This window comes from Falco peregrinus, chromosome 6 (genome assembly GCF_023634155.1).
Source record: "Falco peregrinus isolate bFalPer1 chromosome 6, bFalPer1.pri, whole genome shotgun sequence".
Taxonomy (NCBI): Eukaryota; Metazoa; Chordata; class Aves; order Falconiformes; family Falconidae; genus Falco; species Falco peregrinus.
The window spans coordinates 89,962,910-89,987,539 of record NC_073726.1 but is presented as its reverse complement, the minus strand read 5'-3'; positions in this window follow the sequence as shown (position 1 = coordinate 89,987,539).

Here is a 24,630-nt window from a genome sequence, read left to right as displayed (position 1 = left end):
TTAAACCAACACAACTGCTTCCCTCTCTTTCTGGTCATTTTAAGATTTTTTTACTGAAGGGAAATTAAATATGAAGGACGGGAAGAGACCTGCTGGTTTCCCAGCCATTCTCACCTGCGTGGGAGCAGTGGTAGCGATGAGTTAAGGCAGCACCATATATTGACCGACCTGTCAGAGAGAGAAGCCTGGAAGATTACTGCAGCATATTTAGAGCTGTGCGGCAATAACAGCTAATTTGTTTTTGCCTGAAGAGTGGTTAGGGTTGGTTTTGTTTCATTTTAAATAAAGACATTTGGATTCCAAAGGTCATTTCCGTGAAATAACAATGCTCCTTTCAGAAAGGGGCACCGGCAGGGTCTCCGGTACACCCAGTGCACCCGGTCCAGTTTGAAAGCCGAGCTGCAGCTGAGCTGGGCGAGCATCCCTAGACACACCACAGCAGCTGGCCATCCCAGTTGCTCTGCCACTGAAAGCACAGGAGCTTAGGAAGGTGTTTTGGCTTCCCTGCTGGGGAATTTGCAAGTGCCCAGTGCCTATTTGTCAGTAAAATGAGGATGGCATCCAGCCCCTCTCCCCACTCGACCCAATGTCAGCTGCACCTCTGTGCCTTCTGGGAGCACTGGCAGAGGATGGTGCATCCCCAGCAGGCAGCATACGGCCACGCTTTTCCCTCATCCTCATAAAGTACAGCATGTGACCGAAAATACTGATTTAAGAATAGTCTATTTGCAGTGTGTGAAGGTTTTCCAGGTGCCACTGATTTCAAATGGCAAGTGAACGTGCCTCACCGACTCCAGTGAAGTTGGTACCATGATGTGTACCCATGCAGGTACGTTGAAGCAAGGCGATTTATCCAGCTCACACAGAAAGCTTTCAGCAGAGCTGGGAGAAAAAGCAGGCATCTCGGTTCCCTGCCCCAGCTAGATTACATATTTCTTTTCCTATACACTTCCTAAATAGCTACTTGCTCAGGCTTTCAGCAGGCAGAAAGTGATACAGCTGTGGAAAAGAAAACTTGAGGCTGTTCTCTGTCTTGCAGGCATGTATTTGCCACAAATTTTCTCTCTGCTGCAGTGCAGCCCCCAGCATCAATTTTTGTCAGTTGAAAGGTCTTTGAGTTTTGGGTCACTTCGCTTTAAAAGCAAGTTATCTTTTATTCTGTGTGGGGACAGCATCTGCAGAAACAAAAGCCTTCAGGTTAAAAAAAGCTCCCCTCCTTAGCAAGCACTGCTGTTTGTCACCCTCTCAGAAATTTGTAAACTCTTTTCTCTGTATTTATCTAACTTTGCTATTTTTGGATTTGCCATAACTGTCTGCGCTGATGATGTGTGTACAGAGGGGAGAGTGTCTGCGCTGCTTGGCTGGTATTTTTGGCCGGTGCATCAGTCGTTACTGAGTGCTGGGGTACCACGGGAAGGTGCAGAAGGGAGCCTGATCCTCTCATCTCTCTGCCTCCTCTTCCTCCTGGGACAGTGCTGCCCTGCCCGCCCTGGCTCAGCGGTCCCCCAGCCCAGAAGGCCAGCGTAGATGCCACCAGGAGTGCTGAGGGCTGGAGGAGAGGGGATAAAGAGGTGGGATGGATGGCACAGTCGGCTACAGTGGCACTGTCAGGACCTCTCCTCCCCACCCCAGCTCTCTCGTGGCTGCAGGCAGGCTCACCGTGGCAGCTGAAGGAGGTCCGCACAATTTTGCCTCCCAGGGCCCTGGCAGGACCCTTAGTGGTCCATAGGAGAAGGCAGTTTCCTCCTCTGCTCTTCCCAAAGCTGCCCTGGTGACTCCCAGACAGCTGGCTCCAGCATGGGAAAGAGCAGCATGGGACAAACACGGCCACCATGCCCAGAAAAGAAAGGGCTTCATCACCCCACAGCCCTCCACAGGGAGGTGTGGGTGTACACATATCGTAAGTATAAGCGTGCACATGTATAATACTCCACAGCCTACAAGACACTCATAATTTTAATTTTCTTGTCTTGCCAAGGGCCTTTCCAAGCCAGCTCTGGCCATGGTTAACCCGGGCTGCCCTGCGCTATGCCTAGAGGTGGGCTGCGTGTGGGAGAAAGGAGCTGCCACCGTGGGAATGTCACCTCCACCCCTTTGTTTGCCACTGGGGGTGCCCAGCAGCATGCTAAGATTCCCCCATATCCCCTAAACAGCATCAGTGCATTTTTACAGCTGACGTTGGGGGCGAACCCCAGCACCAGGCAACGATTCACTCCCATCCCCCCAGGCAGCAATGCCACAGCAAGGAGAGGTCACCGCCACACTCTCGTGCTGTGACAGAGATCTGTCCTACCCCAACCAAAATCCTGGTCAGAGCCTCTGTACATCTACTGATGACACACGAAGCTCTTCCTGGTTTCTTGAAGACTTGTGGGAGCAATTTTTTTCAGCTCCAGAGTTTTGATTAGGGCTTGTCTTCCAGTAGCCAGGAGGTCACGGTGTCTGGATAGATCACAACCTGAACATCTGCATCCTATTACACAGCACAGTGATTATTTTTCAACATTCCCCACATCTTCTAGCAGTGACAGTAGTGATTAAAGCCTGGAGTGGATTCCTGAGTAGCGTTTCAACTTCCTTTACTTTCGCATCCTGACCGTAAACAGGAGAGGAGGGCTTTCCTTGGGCACTAGGTCAGGAAGCCCATGTGCCTTATGGTGATACTGATGCATTGATGAAAGCCCGGAGATGTCAACTGGTACAAAGCAGCCGAACAAACCTGCCAAGGGGTGCCAACAATAGCAGGATGTCACTGCAGCTTGCAGGGAGGATGTTTCCATTCATTGATTTGGCTCCCGTGCCAAAAGCTGTCCAGTGGTCCAAGGAATAAAGCCATTGTCTCCAGAAAGTGACAACGAGCAGACCCTGGTGGCTCAGAGGGAACGATGGGGATTTGGCTTCGCATCTGTGTTGCCAGAGCAGCACGAGGAGGTGTGCGGGAGCTCTGGGCAGGCACCTTTGGGCAGCCCTGTTCACAGCTCCTGCTTGGTCTGGAGCTCCTGGTACAAGGGCACTCCACAAACCTTCTCGTTGGAGACTGGGACTTTATCGTTCTCCTTTTTGGGGGAGGGAAGGGACATGGGTTGGGGAGATCAAGGAGCCAAGAGGAAAAGGATTAGTCAGGTCAAGTCTAAAGGTTGGAGCTGCCAAGCGAGTACTTCAGCTGGGAGACAGCCTCAAAATTTCCTGACCGAGTGAGGATTTTACTTTCTCTCCTCATTATGCAAGGAGGCATTAATGAGCCCACATTTCTGGGCTGTCAGGTTTGGCCTCATGCAGGTCAGCATTCAACAAAACTTTTTCCACCATAATTTTCGCCGCCAGGTTTTGTAAGGCAGCCAAGGGCAGGAAACGGTCTGTAAATGAGCGGCACTGCTCTGGCTGCACCCCGCACTGAAAGCAGCTGCTGTCTACGGTCTGGATCCAGCCAGCCAGGGGGGAGGAGGCTGGACTCATGGAGCCGCTCATCCCTTCCCTTGGGAAAGGGGCCTTGGCACACGCCTGCACGCGTGCCCTGCACGGCAGCTCGTGCCCCTTCCCCTCATCACATGCCTTTGCCACTTTTCCCATCCTTGTCCCTCCCTACCTGCCTGGCATTATTCTGCTTGGCTATGCCTGTCTGTGTCTTCCTAGGCATTTCCAGATGTCCCGTCTCCCTGTCTGCATGTACACCCATATTTGCATGTCTTCTTTAGCCCCAGCATGTGCCTTGTTCCTAATAATTGCTCAGGTTGCCTAGCGGCTACATGCACATCTACGTGCATCTCTGTTTTTCTGCTTGGTTACACTCATGTGCCTCTCCCCACGTCTGCCTTCCAGCACCTGCCTGCATCTCCGCTTGTGCTCGTCCATCTCCCTCCATTGGCTCTTTTTACCGTGGTAAACAGGACGGACACGTGCATCCAAGCCGCGTGCACCCAAGTCGGCTAGAATCACGCCAGCAGGCAGCTGAGATGAGGGGATGGGGAGGAGGAGGGGAATGAAAGGGCTATTGGAAAAGGCCTAGAGGACAGCCCACCTTCTTGCTGCCTGTGCCCGGCTCTCATAGAAAAGATCCTGAGATAAACCTGCTCGTGAAGGTAATGACTGGGTGCCCGTGGAGCTGCAAGCCACCAAGCTGGAGAGGCGCTGCAGCTCTTCTCCATCTTCCGAGACAAGAAAGGGAAAGGGTATCCCAAAGCTGCTGCCTCTCTGGGACTAAGGGGGGTCGAGGGTGGGGGGCACAGATGCACAGCAGAGCTCTGCTGAAAGGGGAGAGCTGCAGGGGGTCAGAAAAGGCAGCCACAAGGCAAAAAGTCTCCCATTTCAGAAAAATCTGGAGTGAGCAATTAAGGCCATTTAAAATAGGAATAATATTACATCCCTCCCTCAAGACAAAGGGCGGCCAGGACAGCATGACCCAGCTTGTAAGTACCTCCGCAGAGCCTCGCTAAAATGTTGTCCCTCCCACGATGCTGCTGCCCATCACATCACTCGCCAGCTGAATTGTCACCTGCAGTAGGGGGCTTCCTTGCCTCGGCCTGCAGGTGTGGTGGGGAAGGGGGGAGGATGGGGAGCGAGGATGCTGCAGTGAAGGCATGGCAGGACTAAGCATCCGAGAGTGCTAGCAAAGGGCAGGAGGTGCGGCAGCTGTGGGCAGCTTGGAGGGTGCAGGGGTACAGGGAGGCCAGGTAAGAAACCCTGTGGGAGGAGGCAGTGGCAAGATTTCTAGAGAAGTCGCCGGGATGAGGGATAGAGTGGACTGGCTCTCGACTCCTGCATGGCACATGCCACACAAGTGGTCAGAGCCACCCCAGGGCACTGGCAAGGCCGTTGGCATGTGCAGGGAGCCAAGGCAGCGGCTGTGCAGCCCTCTGAGATGCAGGGGTGGGGAGAGAGGAGGAAGCAGAGAGGCAGGCACAGCCCTCAAAACAAGATAAAAATGAGTCAGCTGTACCGGCTGATGACGAGGGGGGTCCTGGAAGATGTCAACGTTTCTGTCTCACTTTCTGGAAAATACCCAGCCTCGCTCATGATCCCCAATGGAAAACTACCGCAGCAGAAGTCACAAGTGCTGCCACACAACGGGCAGGCTGGTGACACCGGCTGCGGTGCCCAGCAGAGGGGCTGTGCTGCCGGCTACTGCTCAGACCTGGTGTGGCCAGACCCACCCCGTGCATGCCCATGGCTTCCACCTCCCTGCATGGCTCTCCAGATACCCCTTGCTCCCTGCAGCTGGAGCCGGCTCACCCGGGAGCAGCCAGCTCCTCTGCTCAGCTACCTGGAGATGCACATCTGCATCCTTGGCTGCTACACCCCCCCCTCTCCGCAGCGGTGCCCGTCGGCAGGCCAGCCCCACCAGCACAGAGGGGCAGCAGAGTCTGGACTTTTCCTTCGGCTGGCATGCTAGTTTAAGAGTGGGTGATTTTTTTCCTCCCCCTCCTGCAGCACTCCTGCTGCTCATGGGGATTCAGCAAGAGCAGCGAAGCCACGTGGAGCGTGGTGCCTGGCTCCCGTCCCACCAGCAGAGAGGAACCCTACCTATCCCAGGCTCCTGCTCACACCGGCCACATCAGCTGGTGGTCAGCTTGGGTTTGCAGCTTATTTCTGGCTTTTCCTCACACATGGCTAACAGTTAATGTAACAGAAATTGAAAAAAAAAATAATCAGTGCAGCCAGGGCTAAAGGTCAAAAGAGGGATGCTGGCAGCTGGGCATGCTCTCAAGGCACGGCAGCAAGAGGGGGCATCTTCACTGCCCATGGGGGAAGGCTAAAAAAAGAAATAAATCTCACTACTTCTCTTTCCCTCAACCACAGATTTAACTCCCTGTGCCTTCTGCTTGTTTCTTGCTATCTAATTCAATTTCCTCAGATGACTGTTTCAGGGCAGAAGGCCGGCGTGGGGGGTGTGCCGGTCACTCAGCCCTCGGCCAGCCGCACCCCCGTGCTCCCCGCACCCAGCCTCTGGCCCTGGTTGCTCCGTACACCAGGACGGAGACACAACCAAGGGCATGTTACAAACTCCACTGCAGGTTAGGAGATAAGCAGCCCTCCCTTAATGAGGGCATGATACACCTGGCAAAGTCTAACCCTCGTGGGAAACAACAGGCTCTTTCACCGCAAGGTGCTGGCACAGCCGGGAGCAGCCGTGGGACCGAGGGAACCACGGATGATAAATCAGCTCAGCACCAGCAGCCATAGGAAGCTGCCAGGGGTGCGGGGCTGCCCCCATGAGCCCCACACTGATGGGGCAGCCCCACAATCAGCTGTTGTTGGGATGCCCCAGGTCGGATCCACCAGCAACTGCAGCAGGAGAACAAATCTGGAGGGCGTCGTCTTTGCTAAAACTGGCTTTTTCAGGGAGGCTCAGGTGCGGCCGGCAGCTCTCCAGCGCCGAGGGGAAAGCTGCCTTTCTGTCCCTGCTATCTGCCGAGGCAAGCACATCCCGGAGGGAAGGGGCAGCATTACCACACCGAGAGACCTCTGCTTGCTGCTTGGGAGGCAAAGCCCCTACTGAAAGGAGCCAAATCTTTACTGTTCATATCGAAAGGTGCTGAATTATTAAGGAGAGGAGCTATCTTAAGGCTACAGGTGTACAGATGGCCGGTATTAAGTGTAATGGAGCTCTGATGGAAAACCGCCTGATCGCCGCAGGACGGTTCCTCAGCTGTGGAGCAACACCAAGCAGCCAGAGTGTGGTACATATCATCACCACCCCAGGGAATTACTGGGTTTGGCAGTCCATTGCAGCCTTTGGGAGCATTACAGCAAGCATCGATGGGGAGATACCCCCTCCCACCCTGTTCTACAAGAATATCCACAATCCAGCCTTTGCTTTTTGCTGGATGAGGCCAAAACAGCCTTTCCCTCTCTCAGCAGAGCAGTGAAACAGGCTTTGGTAGCTTCCAAAGAAAAAGCCCTTCTGAGCACTAGGTGAGACCCACCAGCGGTACCTGGCAGAGGGAAACACCAGCACCCTGCGTGGCGCTTGCGAGACCTGCACGCAGCAGAGGTTTAAGCAGGTGCCACGTGTAGAGCCCGAGGCTTAGCATCCCTGACAGGCTGGGACACATGCGTGCGCCGCTTGTTCTGTAAAACTTGGGCTGTTTGTCAGCAATGAAGAAACCCTCAGTACCCTGGAACCAGATTTCTTCCCGCCCTCCCACTTCCACGTGACTAAGGTCATGTAAGAGCCGGCTGTTGTTTCCAAGCCTCCTGAATTTGCCAAAATTAGGCTGGATTTGTGGAAACTGGCTTCCTGAGACCTCGGGCACTTCCTGCTTCGAACACCAGGCCAAAAACAACACAGCAGGGCCTGCTCTCCCAAATTTTGGTATGACTCCTTTAGTCCCACAGGGAGCCACAAGTTACAAAACTCCTTGGTTTTGAAATCCCAAAGGTCAAATATTTTGGCTTTTTCAGGGCTGCTCAAGCAGAACATCGCTATGACACTGGGTACTGGAACATTTCGGAAGTCGATACCTCAAAGAAACATCATCTTCTGGTTGCTAACACTGGCACCAGATGATCCTTTGCTATTAAATGGCACCCTGAGGTCAAAAGCATCTCACCTAACACTGAGCACCTGCTAGAGCTATGGCCACTCGGTACAGGGGTCACCCAGTAACTCTTTTTGGGACCTGAAGATTAGGAAAGGATGTTACAGCAGACTGCCCTGCTGTGCTGGGACAGCACAGCCTTCGCTCTAAGACCTCGTAACCAAATACAAAATGAACAAGAAAGACGAAATAACCAGGGTGGAGAGGAAGCCAAGGGCTGAAGGAAGGTGTGATGTGTACCAGAGCTGCAGGGACTGAGGCTTTCTATTCCTAATTAACGGACTTACTTGTCTTATTTTCTGCTTTAAAGACTGTAATAACCTCTTAAATACAGAAGGCTCCTCCCTGGCTATGTACACAGCCAGCCTGGCACCACCATCCATCTCAGCTACATTGCCACAGGTTATATTTTCAGAACCGTTTGATGGGTGGATTAATGGCTGCCTTTTTATTGCCAGCTCCTCAGGGTTTTTTGGGGGTTTTTGTGTTTTTTTGTTGTTTTTTTTTTTTTTTTTTGGGGGGTGGGGTGGGGAGTAATAATAAATATATATATATATATATATGAGGCTTTCAAGTGTCATGAACATGACTAAAAAAAGCCAAGATTTTTTTTTTTTTAAAAAAAGGAATCTGTAGGGGGTTTATTTGCTCCTTAGTTTGAGAAATGTGAAGCTTGTAGGCTCATTTTTCACACTTCCCCACACACAACCCTCAGGCCTGGAAAGATACTTTATTATTTTTAAATGAAAACGTGGGATTTTTCATAATTACATGGCTCCAAGCTCTGGAGCTTTACTGAAGTAACAACTAACTGTGTGTGCTTGCCAGTTGCTACCCTGTGCAGCCACCTGCGCAGAAATCTTCAGGTTTCCATCACATTTAAGATGAAGAGCAAGGTCTCTTATCTCTTTAGGGCTTTGAGAAGTAATATTTAATATGAAAACCGTAGACATTATTTACAAATAATTGTGATTGTTGATACAGGTTTGATGTACGAAACAAATTGAAAAGGATAGTGGTTGGGGTTTTTTTGTGTTTTTCTTTTTTAAAAAAAAAAGTTATCACTATCAAGAAGGAAACTACCCAGATTTAAAAGTCTCCCTGTAGGTAAAACAAACAAAACCCCAGTGGGATGCAGATGAAGGTCTGGGCGCAGACTAAGGGGAAGACAGCAAATGCCATGCACAGTGCTAGAGCTGGGAAGGGGGGGAAAAAGATCCATAAATAAAAATATTCCCGACTTGCTTTCTGTCCATCACCCTGCAGAACTGCAGCAAAGCAGCGCTTCCATCAGAAATCTCCCGTCTGAGCTGATCCTCCTCATAGTGGAAATCCAGCCTCGCCGAAGGACAGGGAGGGATTATTTTAACCTCTCCTTCAGAGCCAAGTCTCCAGCTGCGCTGCAACATGCAGCATGCTGATCTGATGCTGTTACTGCTACGGCACAGCTCCAGCCCTTGCTCCCGGTCCCACCCAGCCCACGGCCGTGCGGCTCTGACCACGGAGCGCTCCTGCTGCGGACCGATCCGAGATGGCCCCTTGCACTTACCCGCTCCGGCCAGAATGACTCAGCCTCACCCTGGCTTGCTGACGCCGCCTGTTATTCTTCAGAAAACCAGGGTGACATGAGTCATTTGGTCACACCAGCATGAGGCGAAACACTTTGGGCTCCCTGCAGCTGGCATGGATCGTCCTCACCTCACCGGCTGCGACAGGGCCACGCGCATCCTCTGTGGTCCCTGTGCCTGGAAGCACCTGGCTGTGCCATGGGGACACATCTGCCTCACGAGATATGAGACGTGTACCAGGGATGCACCAGTGTGCTCACAAGGGATGCCCACATCCCCACCAGCAGCAGCAGGGGAGCATGCCTTCTACTGCAGCTCCTTTCAGTGGGGGGCACCTGTAGGAGCCCAGTCCTGCCAACATTGTATTTCCCACGCCCCATCACCCCCCACACCGGGCAGGGCTGGCTGCTGTGCTGCAAGGGTGCACGGGAGGAAGGGTATCCCTGCCAGGGCCACCCCCTCCCAGCTGCACCCAGGGGCTGCTGCAGGTTTTGAGGCTGATGGCAGAGAGGGGGATTGCTGACAGGGCCCACGACAGGGAAGCAGCAGCCCAGGCACCGTCCCCAGTGCTGAGCCAAGCTGTGCCAAGTGCCAGTGATGCATCCCACCAACAGCCCACCGCTCTTTGTGCCCTGGCCACCTGTCCCAGTGAGCGCTGCCTTCAAAAGTCATGCCACCCAGGGTCGGGCTGACTTGCTGACACAGGGCATACCCTTGCTCAGCAATTATTTTTGATGCAAGTAGCATTTGCATGCTAATTACTCTGCCTAAGTAACACCATGTGTGCAGTAAGGAGTGAGTGCTTTTCCCCTGATCTGAAATAACTCCATTTATAGACAAGCTCTTGGAGATGGATAAGGCTCAAAGCAGATACCAAGGTACCGCCTACATTTCCCACACAGCATCACCTTGACTTTGCAGGTCCATTATGTGGGATCAGGGGAGCCCAGGGACACCCCTTGTCAGGGCAAGAGAGCAGAAGCACTGTGCTAAGTAACACAAGGTCCCCCACACACCAGCTACCCTCCTGCGTGGACTTTTCTTCAGGTTGGCCCAGCGTCAGCTGCCTCCCTGAGCTGGTATCTGGGCAGGTGGGAAGGAATTTGGACCCAGTGGATCCGATTACCAGCGTGCAACCGCTGCTGCTAAGGAGGCACACGCCGCCATCCATCGCAGTGCTAGCAAGCCAAAAGTCTGGCGCTGGGACTAGCAATTGCATTCAAAGCGCCTGGCTGCATCTGGCCCCCACGCTGGCTGAGGATGCCTCGCTCCCAGCGAGGTGGCTGCAGTGCTCAGCAACCTGGAGCCAGCACCGCTGTCTGGGGAAGGGGGAGGGGGGGGGCACACTGAGCTCTACTGGGTTTGAAAGCTCTTCCAGAGAGAAGGAATAGAAGGGAGCAGTGTAAAAGGCTGCTGAGAAATATTTAAATATTTCCATTTCCAACATAACTTGAGCGATTTGGAGTGGAAAGTTTCCATTGCCCAATAAACCTAGCACACTCATTTAAAAGCAAAAGGAAAAAAAAAATAGGACAACTTTTGATGTTGGCTTGAGGAACATAACAGCGCAGTGGAGGCAGTGACGCACACCACCCATGAGCAGGTACATGATGTTCTTGGCCCAGGATGGGGCCAAGGAGTGGCATGGGGCAAGCATGGGGCAACCGGTGCGTTCACTGCCCAGGGAGAGCCTGCTCAGCTGTGCTGGCACAACTGATGCAGAGGAAAATTTAGGCTTGGATCAGAGCAGGTGGAAAAAAACCCCATGCACCTTTGGGTGAAAATTAAAATGCATGAGAAGCTTTTCAGGAAGTTTTTTTGTGGAGCACCCAAGTCTGAAGCAACGCTCCACATTACCTGGCTGTGAGGGCAAATTCAGTCCAGGGGTGCAGACGCGCTCAGCTGTGGCTTCTGCCCAGGAAGGGCAGCTTTTACTTTGGGCAGTTACCTACTGCCTGGGCAGGGGTGGCACTGGGGCTGGGTTACCCCGAACACAGGAGCCCTCTGCTTAAAGCACAGGTAGCAGGACGGAGGCTCAGCTCTACCTGCCCAAGGTCCTTCTGCCAGTCCCCACAAGTGGGGCCTGTTCCTAATGGTATGTTTTCCAGATGGCCACGTTCCCCATATGAGGTTTCGGGGAGAAAGGAGAAGGTTTATGTCCATGGACTGCTATATTCAAGCAGCCCTCGGCCACCCTGATGGCTCGCAAAGGTGGAATCTGGGGAGCGAAGCTGCCAGGGGAGCTCGCAGCCCCAGGGCAGGTGCCCAGAGCCAGCCCTTGCCCGGAGGGGTGGGTGGCAGGGGTGGATGGCAGGGCTGCAGTGTACCCCAACAGCCGCTGCTCTCCCACAGACCGGGACCCCCAGGTACATGGTGCAGCACCAGTGCAGGTGAAAGAGGTCTTCTTCTGCATCCCTCGGAGCATCCTCACAGGCCTCCCCACTTGTGACTGCCTGCAGCCCTCCCTGGTGCTTTCCGTGTGCCACCGGCACCTCTGTCAGAAAATCCTTTTCAGTATTAAAGCCACTTCAGTGCCAGAATGCTGCTCCCCTCGCCCCGCTTCCCCTTTGCCCAGCCTCCCCCCAGCAACACGGTGTGGTTCTGCAGCCGGAGGAGCTTGCACAGGGACCATGGGCACAGGGGCTGGGGAGCCGGGGGCTGCTTGCAGCGGATAAGGGCACACGTGTGCAAAGTAAGTAAATAGAGCAGGACCCCCGGCAGCATCTTCTGTCTCAGTGCTGAAGAGACATGGGGCACAAGGGAGAACACAATCAAGGTAACCTGGAGCCCTCCCAGCCCCTTCTCCCTGGTGCCCACTGCTCTTCCAGGGGGAGAAGGGTGGGGGGATGCACTGCGGCACTTGGGAGGGATTGCACAAGTGGGCACACACCAGCCTCTACAAGCTCAGGGAGCGGAGGAGGGGACCTCTTCCTGGAAGGCTGCGGGAAGAGCTTGAACTGCGGGAGCTGCACACCCACTGTCACCCTGATGGACACCGGAGCACCCAGCTGCCCCCAGCGGAGCGATGCCCTGCCTCTTGATGGGGGCAAAATAAACGCAGGGAGGTGCCCCTCTAACTGGGAGATGCAGCTGCAGCACAGAAATCACCCCCAAATACAGCTTTAGGCACGACGGTGTTTGTGGAGCTGAGGCACAGGCAGCCATGGCAGGGCTCTACCTGCGCTGGCCAGACCAGGTGGCAGAGGGGGCTTTGCTCCCCTGCACCCGTTCACATGCTGCCGCTGTGTTTCTGGGCAGGTAGCGATGGGGGTCCAGGTACTCATATAGCTGCCTGCCCAGGCTAGAGAAGCAGAATTACTGCAAATACTGCTATTTCTGGTCAGTCTGAGAAATAGCATCTTTCCAGTCGCTCCTGCTCTCTTGCAGGGCTACCTTTTAGAGAGAGGCCAGGGCAGTAGTGCATGCAACGCTCTCCTTGTGATAGTCTTGCATTTGTAGCAAGAAACGATGGAAAACTATTTACATCCGAAGCACAAGAAACATTGCAGACAGAGCACTGCAATTTGACGAGGGATGGCTCTATAATCACCAAGAAGGGTTTAAACAAACAAACAGAAAAGAAACCATCCCATTACCAATATTGAATAACAACGGAAACAAAAAATAACACAGCGTCACTAAGAGCAGCAGCAGCTTTTCTGCGTACAGGAGCAGCCGTACAGTCACGGATGACTTTCTCAGCTCAGCAGATGCTAAGGAGTCAGGCCACAGGACTGGGCCCAGGTCTGCCTCCCACCCTCTGCTGCATCACCTCAGACAAGCCACTGGCCACCCTTTTGCCCCATGCACCCATACAAGCAAGGAAAAGCCTAGAATATGCACCACTGCAGTCACGCCTCCCTCCCCCTCCTAAAGTGATACACTTGGCACAGTACTACCTGTGCCAAATGGCCGTGCTTGGAAGGAGAAACTACAGCTCCTCCACCTCAAAAGTCCTGCTAAACCCAGCTCAAGCCTTACCCAGTTCTTGCAGGTTCTGAAAGGTGGGATGATGCTCACAGTGCATTTGTCTTGCCTGGACGAGGGAGAGGAAAGGGTCTGAGGATGCTTTTGGGGATATGGTGATGAACTGAAGGGAAATGGAAGGAAGAAAATGAGGGAGTCCAGGTGATTTTAATGGTCATCTTCTTTCAAAGCACTACCATGTGTCTTACATCACAAGTGTTTCAAATGAGGCTCCAGCACCTGCATTGCATTTGACCAGGGTTGTGTTATAGGGCTTTTCCAGCTCGTAAGAGCAGACCACTGGAAAAAAAATCAATAAAAGCTAAGTTTGAATTGCAGCCTCTTATGGAATGGTGTTTATGTTGAGCTGTTGTCCAGTGTATGCAAGTAAGAACCATTATATTGTTTCTACATAGCTCTGCTCTCAGCATTACAAGACTCTTGCTGGGCTGACGTTAGTGCTTCCGTCTATTAAGCCCTAGACTTTGGCACATATTGTAGTTTTCCTTTATTAATGGTCACAGACCAGATCAGTCTCCCTGTGAACCGAGAAGGGGATGCACCTGTTCATACTTCTAATTTTTTTGCAAAATTTCAATGTAGGCTTAGCACAGCAAGTGTGTGGGTACCTGAGCAGCCTGGCAGAGCTATGCCTGCAGTGCCCTGGGCGCAGGGTAAAACAAGAATGCATCTTAGGGCTCTCTCAGACTACTTTAGGCTGTATTTTAACTACTGAGTATTGCCAAAATTTCTATTTGTTTTCCAAGGTGTTTCCTGCTCGGAAAAACACCCCAGACCCCAGTGCCCTCCTGTTCACTAACCACACATTGCACAGAGCTTGGAGAACAAATGCTGGGTTTGGATGCTAGCATGTTTGTCATAAATTACATGTATTTTGGATGTAAACAGTGATTATTTGCTGAACCGTTGGTTTTCGGGTTTTGTTTTCTTGTTTTGAGTGTAGACTTAAGGTTCAAAGCAATTCAATTTGAGAACACCAAGGGTGGCCTTTGCTGTGGTTTCCTAAGTAAAAGGAGAAAGTTAAATACTGTAACACAGACAGGGATGTGGTCCTCTGCTTTGCGTGCAAAAACTCTGGTCTCATTAAATCCTAGCAAATGAAGACAACCAGTTGCTACAGCTTCTCTGTGCTGTGATCACATTAATGGCTTTGCCTGGTGAGGCTGCTGCCACCTCCGTGTCCAAGCTGCTCGCACATCCCAGCCTCTCAGTCCAGCTCACCACGTGGCTGTGGCACACACTGCGGGCAAAGCCGGGATCATCTCAGGTCCTGGCTCTTGTTTCGGAGGGTTTTTATACAGCTTTTGAAGCACACTAGTTTGCCAGAGGGTTGGTATCCGTGGTTTTGGGTGGTGTTGTCCCATTGTCATAGGCCACAAATCCGTGTGTATCGTGGGGTTTGACTTTATCGGCTGTGATGTCTCTCCGCTGTGCCTCAGGTTCCTCTCTGTCAGTGCCTGGGGAATCTGACTGAAACCATTTTCAATAAGTTCTTGTCTTGCAGCAGCTCCAAGAGGCTTAATAAAACCCGGGGGCCTCTCTGCGTGGGGGCTTTAGTAGGATCACTGCCTTTAACAGGAGGGCAGTGCCTGGGTACAGGTGACCTTATCTGACAAAGTCACCAGGGCAGCAGGAGGACAGTTTGATGGGGTCGGTCTCCTTTGGTCTCCTTCTCTCAGCAGCGTGCTTTACGCCGCGCTTACGGGGGCAGTCGCCTTTGGTTCCAGCTGGTTGCACCGGCAGAGAGAGCTTGGGCTCTGTCCTGAATGTGTGTTGCCCATGTACCTATAGGGAACGATGAAGGAAAATACAGCCTAGGTCGGCTAGATTGGTACCTACGTTGCATAATCTATACTTAGGCACATTGCATATGCTCATCATCACTTATTAAAACTTTCAGCAAGATCTGAGAGGCCTTTGCTGAGAGAAGCCTCTTTCATCATCAAGGATGCTTTTGGGAACATGCAGTACCACAGAGGGAGCAGCTCATGAGGGCACATCACTGCTTTCACCCCGTGCAGCACTGACTCAGCCAGCCAGAGTGGGATTTCTGCCCCTGCTCCCCTCCCACCATGGCTGGACACTGAGCACAAAAGTCTCCAAGAAAAGAGCTCCAAGGGCTCTGCCTCTGGAGCAGCTTCCCTGCTCCTTCTGGAACTTTCCCAAAGTCAACATGTTGTGCAGAGGTGGCAGGGGCAGCCCAGGACCCTGGCTGGCCCGCAGGGAGCAGTGAGCATCCCCCCACCCTGCTGCAAGGTTAAAGAGTGTCACGGCCAGATTTATGTTTTCCCATTGTGCAAGTGCCCTTTCTCGGTTTCTGTCAGGCACCAGGAGGGGAAGACGGTCTGTCGCCGCCTTTTTATTTTTTAGTTGTTAATGTTGGATGTGAGTTCCCCAAAGCCATACACCGAGCATCTGGTGCTGCCATCCCCTGCGTGCTGGCACTTCATCATCCCAAACCAGGGGATGTCGTTAGCGATCTGTGTGGCTGTAGCACTCGTGAGGAGCAAGGTGTAAATTTCTCTCCATCTGCTCCCCAGCAGGTACATCCCCATCACCCCAGAAGTCTTCTTGGGTGGCTGGAAAGGCTCTGGCAGCTTTCCAGCTGTTTAGATCAGGATGTTCTCCATTACTCTGAGGTTTCGCTGGGGGTTTGCATTGTGTGAAGCTTCAGGAAGCACAATGAAACTGGAGATCTTTCTATGCCAGCCTCCTGCCCTGAAGTTCTTAGTCTCTAGGGAATGGAGAGCAGACAAAGGAGAAGGAAGAGGGTAGAATATGAGTGAAAAATCAAGCTAATGAGAGAATATATATTATTAAGTGTATCTCCAGGACGAGTAATGGACAGATTGTGGGAAATGAGCTTCCAATGGTCTTGGGCACAGTTTTAAAAATTGTATATAATCATTTTTATTTCCACTTGTTTGATAACTGTTTACTTCGTGTGGGATAGGACGCAGCCTAGCCACCATTTTTGAAAGCGGGTATGTTTGTATGTTCCCACTGGTGATGATGGGACATGCATGTGATTTTGTGAGTGCACACACCTCTTCTGAACCTGCAGCTCCCCTGAGCCGAAGGAATTCTCCCTACAGATTTTGCCCCCTCTTTGGCTTTGACTGTCCATTGACTAAGGGGAAAAAACAAGACAGTGATTCCCGAGCTGTGCTATGGCAGCCAACACTTTAAAAAATCCTTTTGGTAGAGTTCGGGATACCTGCTGCCCATTGTGATGCCCATGGAGGTGACTGCAGAGACCTGAAGCCGGTGATAGCTGAGGTCTCTCCACCGGACCTGCCTGTTAAAGGGGCTCAGGACAGAGAGCAGAGCTGCGCTGACCTATGGCAACATTTCTTTCTGGTGGCACAGATGCCAGAAATCCATCTGCGTGGTGCCTTTCCCCACCTGCCAACTTTGCTCTTATTGCTACTTTTAATACTAGCCAAGCTGGCTGCGAGGAGCTCACAGAAGACCTCCCAGCTGTACACTCACACTGCGGGGCTCCTGCTGCCTTGTGGAGGGTGTCTCCTGTCCTCACACTGCTGCAGGACTCCTAGGGTGCTGTGCTAAATGCACTGGAGCGGGAAGGAGCTGGGGAACAGCAGTTCAGCTCAAGGACCTGGGCCTCCAGCACAGAGATAATGAGGATTAAGTGGCTGGTGCCAAGGGCATCCCCCTCCCACAGGCACCACACTCGGGTGCGTACGCAGCTTTGGCTCTGGCATCATTTACACCCCCGGTTTTCCTTCCCCAGGCAAGCCCCCTATTCAAGCCCTCACTGGGGAAGCAAAGCGGAATGAACCCACCCTGTGACGGGCTGGCAGCTGCAGAGCCACCCCCAATTTCAAAGTGGGTGCTAAAAGCCTTCTGCTCAAAACGGTGCAGGGAGCCAGGGAAACAAACCCTCCCCAGCTCCAGCATCTGCCATCGCTCTCTGCCCCCCTTGCCACCCCAGGCAGAGGCAACTCTGCACTGTCACACAAAATTAAACTTTCTCTTTATTCTCCAGCCTAATCTCTCCCTCCACAATATGATCCTGAGGTTTAATCTGATTATGATCCTTCATATCACACTATAATAAATGGCACCGGCTGCCAAGCTAAGTAGTTAATGAGATACCGTGTCAGCTATCAAACGAAGCGCGGAGGAGATAATGGTGAACAAAGGCATTGCTTGCTCAGTCCCATCCCTGGCCGTGCTGCACGGGCTGCAAGGAAACGCTCATGCCACTAATGTGCCTCTTGGAAAAGAAAACCTTCCTTTCTGCAAGAGTTTTGATGCAGAATTGTGCTTTTCCAGGCAGGGTGGCGGACGCTGCGGGAGGTACGGACACAACATTTGCTGGCCACCGGGGTCTGAACACAAGGTAGAGAAAATGCGGTTTGTCTTTGTTCGGATGTTGTTACATCTGATCTAAACATAACAGCCTGAGATGTATCGCGTGGTGAATCGATACTGTTGTTTGTTAATCCAAATGCAATCAGACGTTGTTTTTTTTCTTCCTGCCTCCATAAGAGCCACCCTTCCCCCTCAGAACTGCAGCCATAACGTAATTCCCTCTCATCGGCTAATGGCATTCATAAATTACGCTCAAGACCTATTGTTCATTTAATCCTTTTTTCTGCTATTAGCCCTGGTCACCGATCTGTTGCCTCTCCAGTCTCTAGTGTTTTAATGACACAGCTAGAAAACAGCCCAACTCTTCAGCTCGGTGGTAAAAAGCTGGATTTGTGTTCCAAGGAGGGACGATGTCTGCCCCTGGCTTGGGGGGAAGAAGTGGGGGGAAAACACAGCCCAGAGCTGGCTGTCGGCTGGGGGGGCCAGAGAGGGACAGGCTGAAACAGACTCATCGATCCTGGCCTCAGCTCGGGTCTCCCAGAGATGATGAATCTGTTGGCTCACAGCCTTGGGAATTCAGTCCACTTCCCAGGCAACCAGACCATGGGAGCCTTTCAACAGCCTAACCTGGTTTGCCAAGGGGAATCATTGACCGTAGTGGCTCCTCCTTTGAAGTCACAGTTATTTTTTAGGGGAACGGGACCCTGGGGTGTTCTTTCCAGTTCAGCACCGGGGATATGCTGCATAGATTGGGACTGTGTGACATGCCATTATAGGAGATACTGATGAGACCCCATCTGGACCACTGCAAACCACCCTGGTTATCCATGCTGAGACGAATTACACTTGGTGCAGAGTGGGACTGGAACGGAGTTTTTTTTAGCAGAGAAAAAGAGACCGTAGGAGTTTGGCATATCTAGTTCTACTCAGCTAAAGCCAAGGGAGCTTATGATTCCTCTTGTGATGGTTGCACAAACAGCAGACCCAACGGAGGGAGAGCAGCAGCTTGATCTGTGTAGGCACAAACCAGACAACCATGTGAACATATTTAGGCTGAAAGTTCAAAGACAGCTCCTAGTGACCTGTGTGGGTCCGAAACAGCCTGCTCGCCCAAGGAGCGGGGTGAAGTATCTGCCTTTGAAAGAGCTCTCAGCTCATTTGGGGGAAAGGACCAGAGAGAACTGTGGATAAATTCGTTGGTTGATGAGAACCCTCCCAGCTATATGTCCTTGCCCTTTTAAAAGGGGATCGCAGGAATTCACCACTTGATGTTCATTTCCTCAACTATTCTTTTTGTGAGGGATTTTAAAAATTTCCCCTGAGCTGTGTTTTCTTTTTGGTTCATTACTAGCTCGGAACTGGACTTTCATAGGCTCCCTAGAAATACTAAAACTCCTTCCCTGGAAAGCATAGCCTTGCACGCTTGCATGCACCCTTGCCCCTCAGGTCCCCCAGCTGTGTCAGTGACAATAGTGGCACCAGGAGGGGCTATGGCCTGGCCTTTGCTGCTGGGATGTGTTGCAGAAGCAGATGGGTGTGAGGCTGCCTGCAGCTGCGGCTGAAGGGCTTTTGGCTCTTTGGGTTGCTGGATAACGAATGGTACTCATCATCTCCTCCCAGGCAACAGAGAAAACAGGACAGGCCAGGGGCAGCTGAGCCGTGGCTTGGGATCAGGCTCTGGAGCCATGGCTTGGGATCAGGCTCTGGAGCCATGGCTTGGGATCAGGCTCTGGACCACCCCACATGTAAGGTAGTGCCCTGCCAGGCTGCAGGAGGCACCATGCACGTTTCTCTGAGGTGTTGGCCTGGGTAGCTGCTTGATTCCAAAGGCGGCTTCTCTAAGAAAGGAAACAAAAAGATGTTTAGCTTTCTAATCCAGAAAACTTGAAGTTGCACAAGCCACAGTTGTGCAGCTGGTAATTACTACCACCCCAGGGAAGCCTGAGAAGATGCCATTCTTTTTTCTAATTACCACAAAGCCTTTCAATCTGATTAATTCTTTCCTTGATGCATTTCCTTGTAATTTCTGTTTGAGGATGCTAAGGGTAAATTAGAGAATCTTTCCTGTGGAAAATACATTTTGCACTCTCCGCAGGCCTGGTCTCTGGTAGCATCTGTGCATTCCTCATCACCCATCTAGGAGATGCTTCCAAAGCCAGGCTCTGATCCTGTCTTTTCTTTCAGACCAAAGGCGTTGCTTGGAGCAGAACTGACAAATACCTGCATCAATCAGAAAGCATTCTCCATTTCTTTGTGCTGCAACGGCTTGGGTCAGAACAGGCTAAAATACATCTGCTACCTGGAGCTGTTTAATTTCTGTTGAAACTTGACGTATTCCTTCAGCCAGAGAAGTCAGACCCCAATGACGTCAAGAGCACCACACACCTGTGGTGCTGGCAAATGCTGACTTGGCAGGGCAAGTGTGATCCCTTGGGATGTTTGGAGCATTGCTGCTGTGTCAGTGTCTCATGTGACATTGCAAGGGCCTCAGAGGAGAGTCCGGGGCAGGAGGTGGGGGGTGGGAATAATAATAAAAAATCTATTTATCCTCAAAACCAGTAATCCCAGCATTGTTAAGGAGGAAAATATTTTGTGTGAAGGCAGAATTAGCCTGCTATCTTATTTATCACTGTCCGTGCCCCAATTTTGCTCTGAGAGGCCAGGCTGCTCCCACTAGGAATGCAGTTTGCAAGGTACCGTAAATTCATTGCTGGGCATCCCTCCAAACTAGAGATGGAGCATAAAGGGGTGTGTGTAGATGGTCTGTAATGGCCTCTGTGCACACCCGAGTCCCGTCACAAAAAGGAGAGGCGACGTACGCTCAGAAAACCTGCTCCAAGAAAAATCTTTCCTTGGAGGGGTGGGGTGTGTGACAGGACACAGGTGGACAACAGAAGGAGAAAAAGGGAGACAGAGGTGCCTGGGAGGTAGGCACACGTGGGAGTCCCGCACACATTGCCTTCTCCCCAGGCCCCTGACCCAGTCCCATGGAGAGAAGGCAGGACATGAGCTCTGATGGAGCAGGGTGGTGGCTATTCCCGCAAGTTCCCTCCTTCCCAGAACTCTGCCTACACTTTGCTTGTTGGTGCTCTCCCCAGACCAAACCCGTTGGGAATTGCTGCAAGTCCATCTTTTGCTGCAGAAAGCGATAAATCCATATTCTGGCTGTTGGAGCAGTTCCCGGAGTTTAGAGGCTTTTTACCTGAGCCTTGCTATTTATTAGAAAGCTCTCCCGTGGTCTCAATCCTTCTCTCCTTTTTGGCAATAGAATGTAGCATTAAATTAATCGAGTTCATTTGTCTCAGTTCAATGATGACTAACAAGATGCTGATTTTAAGAGCAAGCGAGATCCTGGATCCCTGTGGTAGTTTGAGAGAGACATTGCCCTCTAGTGACGTACAGGCGGGCGATGTAAAAGGATTAAAACATCACGAGTTTTGTGAGGTTTTATACGGTAACAGAGCAAGACATTTAAAATTGAAATTTCTGATGGAGCAATGGTGTCCACGGTGAGGGCTGGGAATGCCCCACAGCTGTAAGGAGGCCCTTAGCACCCACCAGGAACCATCTCAGCATCCCTCATCCCAGTTAAGGTTCCAGACGTGGCAGGACAGTGAGGATCACACCCTGGCCTCCTGCCCAGCCAACAGCTAGCAACAGGCTACCCTGAAGGAGCTACCTTTCAAATACCTTGAAAAACACCCTCAGTGAGCGCTCAGGCTGAGTGCCATCACCTCGAGCCAAGGCAACAGTGGCCGAGAACTCAGCCATGAGTCAGACAGAATTCTCTCATAGTTGCTGTTTCATGTCTCCTGAGCAGAGGATTGCTGTAAATGCTCATTGCAACCCATGTCTCATCACAAATATGCATTTTAATTTCTTCCCCTTTTGTTTATGTGAATGCTTTGGGAGTGTCTGTTGTTCTTCGGTGCTGTGCCAGACAGTTCCCTTTTGGCCACTGTGCACCCCTTCTTGTTTAAAGGCAATAATTCAGTAAAGGAGAGAAAGCAAAACTGAGAGATAAGCAAAAAGTCACAGCCAACCAGAAAGAAATCACAAAGACAAGAATTCTTCTTCTTTCCCTGATAGTGCCTTTGGGAGTCAGCAAATACTCATGAAAGCAATTAAAAAGAGAGGGAGAATGAATGGTCACCACCTTCCTTCCAGATGCTCTGAACGGGGAAAAAGCTTTTGGTTAAATTTAACATACTTCAAGGAACTCTGTATTTGTCAAGGTGCTCACTCTTTTAGAAAGAAAAATTAAAAATCTGAAACATAAAACTTATTCTGTAGCCAAAGCAGAATGTGATATCCTTATCTGGAGGAAAACCTTGTGATAAGGGCATAGTTTTGCAGTTAGGCTGGATGTATAAGTGAAAAGCTATTTGCAGAAAGTTTACTGTGACAAGAAATGCAACAAGTACATTGGCAAGTTTTTCTTGCCGGAGACGACCTGCACAATTCTCCTACCACCACAAAATATTGCCTCTCCAAAAAATCCCCACACACCGACCAGACCTGCCCTAGATGATATAAGATAGTATGTAGAACACCTCAAACCTATCTCTGAGATGGAATTATTTCTTGATTTCAACTACTTCAATGAACATATTCATTCTTCCTTCGAAGCCCTTTCCCTCACCCTTTGGTAGTGGCCAGCTGTGTCATGCCTTGCTGTTCTGGAGAGAGAGCTGGGGCTGGTTCCTGTGCCTTTGTGGTTAGTAGCAACGTACCTTCCAGGGCAGATATTGATTTTATATGATCACAACGATATTTGCTGTAGCAGCATATGCCAGCTGACGCATTTGCCTGTGTATCAACAAGAAAAGAGAGCAAAAAAATGATCAGACATGGCTCAAAGCAGGGCTCCATCGTTCTGTGCTTAGTGGCTTTGCTGATTTATTGCTGGTGGTGCGAGGCTGCTGCCCTGGCAGAGCAGCAGAACCTTCCACCCTGCGGCTCTGCAGCACATGGTGCATGCCCATGAGTTCTCTTCACAGCAGGCTGTGAACCACAGCAACCGAAGACTCTGATACGCAGCTGCAGCCAAGTTAAGATATCACCACTGAAATGCTTTTCCCCTGGCTACAGAGAGAGATAAATTCTTTAACAGACACAACTAAATCCCAAATGGATCATGCATCAGAGCGAAACATCAAACTTGGGATTAAGAGCCCTGAACATTTTTCACTGTCCTTTCAAACAGCTTTTGCCCTCCTCCAGCTTCAGAAGCCCTTCAGCCACGGGTCAAAAGCAAGATGGAACAGGAGACATTACTGCATTGTCCCAGCTGCCTGGCTCTGCTCAGCAGGGTGGCATCTCTTGGCTCTTTACCGAAATACCTCTGCCCACCAGAAACAGGAGAGCCACGTTTTCATGGGGGGGTGTCATCATGGAACTGTCACTTGTGCCCACTTGGAAACGAGCCTGGAGAACGAAGGTTTAGCAAGAGAAGTTACCTGTTCAAAGCTGCTCCACACAACATGGTTACCCATGTGGAAGGGTGACTTGGAGGGTACTCCCAGGTTCTGAGCAAAGAGGGTGCTAAGCAGAATAGGATAGAATAGCCTGTTCCAGCTGGGAGGGACCTCAGCGGCCACCCAGCCCCACGGCCTGGCCACTGCAGGGCTGACCACACGCTGCAGGTGGTGGTAAGGGCTCTGACCAAAGGCCTCACCCCCCGCCAGGCTCGGGGCAGCCACCACCTCTCTCGGAAGCCTGTCCCAGCGCCTGGCCACCTCTGGGTGACGAAAGGCTTCCTCGTGTCCAGTCTCAGCTCTGAACCGCTCCCGCGTGTCCCGTCGCTGGACCCCAGGGAGAAGAGCTCAGCACCTCCCTCTCCACCTCCCCTCCCCAGGGAGCTGCAGAGCGCCATGGGGTCGCCCCTCAGCCCCCTTCGCTCCAAACCAGACAGGCCCCAAGTCCCCAGCCGCTCCTCACAGGACACGAGCCCTGCGGCCCTTTCACCAGCTTTGGTCCCTCCTCTGGGCACCTTCGAGGACCTTCCCGTCCTTCTGAAACGGCGGGGCCCAGACCTGCCCCCGGCGCTCAGGGCGAGGCCGCGCCGAGGCTGGGCACAGCGGGGTGACCGGCTCCCTTGCCCGGCCGGTGATGCTGCGTGTGATGCACCCCCGGGTGCGGGTTGCCCGTGGCTGCCAGGGCACACTGCTGACCGATCCTGAGCCTGCTGCCCACCAGCACCCCGGAGCCCCTGCTGCAGGGCTGCTCTGCAGCCACTCCCCTCCCAGTTCACACTTGTGCCCGGTGCTGCTCCATCCCAAGTGCAGAATCCGCCACTGGGACTTGCTGGATTTCATCCCATCAGCCACAGCCCAAGGCTCCAATCTACCCAGATCCCTCTGCAAGGCCTCTTGTCCCTCAGGAGAGTCAACAGCACCTCCCAGTTCGGTACCATCAGCAAACTGGTGCGGTCAGCTCCTGCCCCCAGATCACTGATAAACACACTGACCAGAACCGGCCGTAGCACTGAGCCCTGAGGGGCACCGCTGGCCACCAGGCGCCAGCCAGACGTAGCCCCATTCACCGTCACACTCTGAGCTTTGCCCTTCAGGCAGCTCTTCACCCAGCCATCGTGAACCCGCTATCCCACAGCCGGACAACTTGTCCAGAAGGATGCTGTGAGGGACAGTATCAAAAGCCTCACCAAAATAAAAAAAAACCTACATCCACCACCTTCCCCTGACCCGCTGGGCAGGTGACCTTGTAGAAGGACATCAAATCAGTTAAGCGGGACTTTCCCTTTGCGAACCCATGCTGACCGTGCCCAGTGATTGCACTATTCTTTAAATGGCCTTTCAGTAGCACCCTTTATAACCGTCTCCATCATTTTTCCAGGAACTGAGGTGATAGCGGCAGGTCTGTGGTTCCCTGGGTTCTTCCCTCACGCCCTGTTTGTAGATGGGAATAACATCGGCTGGCCTCAGCAGGGACCTCCCCAGGCTCCCAAGGCTTTGGTAGGTGATGGAGAGATGTCCTGCCCCACCTGCCTGCTGGCTCCTTCGGTACTCTGGGGTGAATCCCATCCAAACCCACGGACTTGTGAGCATACTCCCGAGTAGCAAATCAAGGCAGAAAGCAGAGGCCGTGCTGAAGATGCCTGGTTAGACCACAGTGTGACACAAGGGGGAGATGCTCTGCCACGGATGGTCATCTTCCAGCCATCCGCTGCAGCAGCTCCC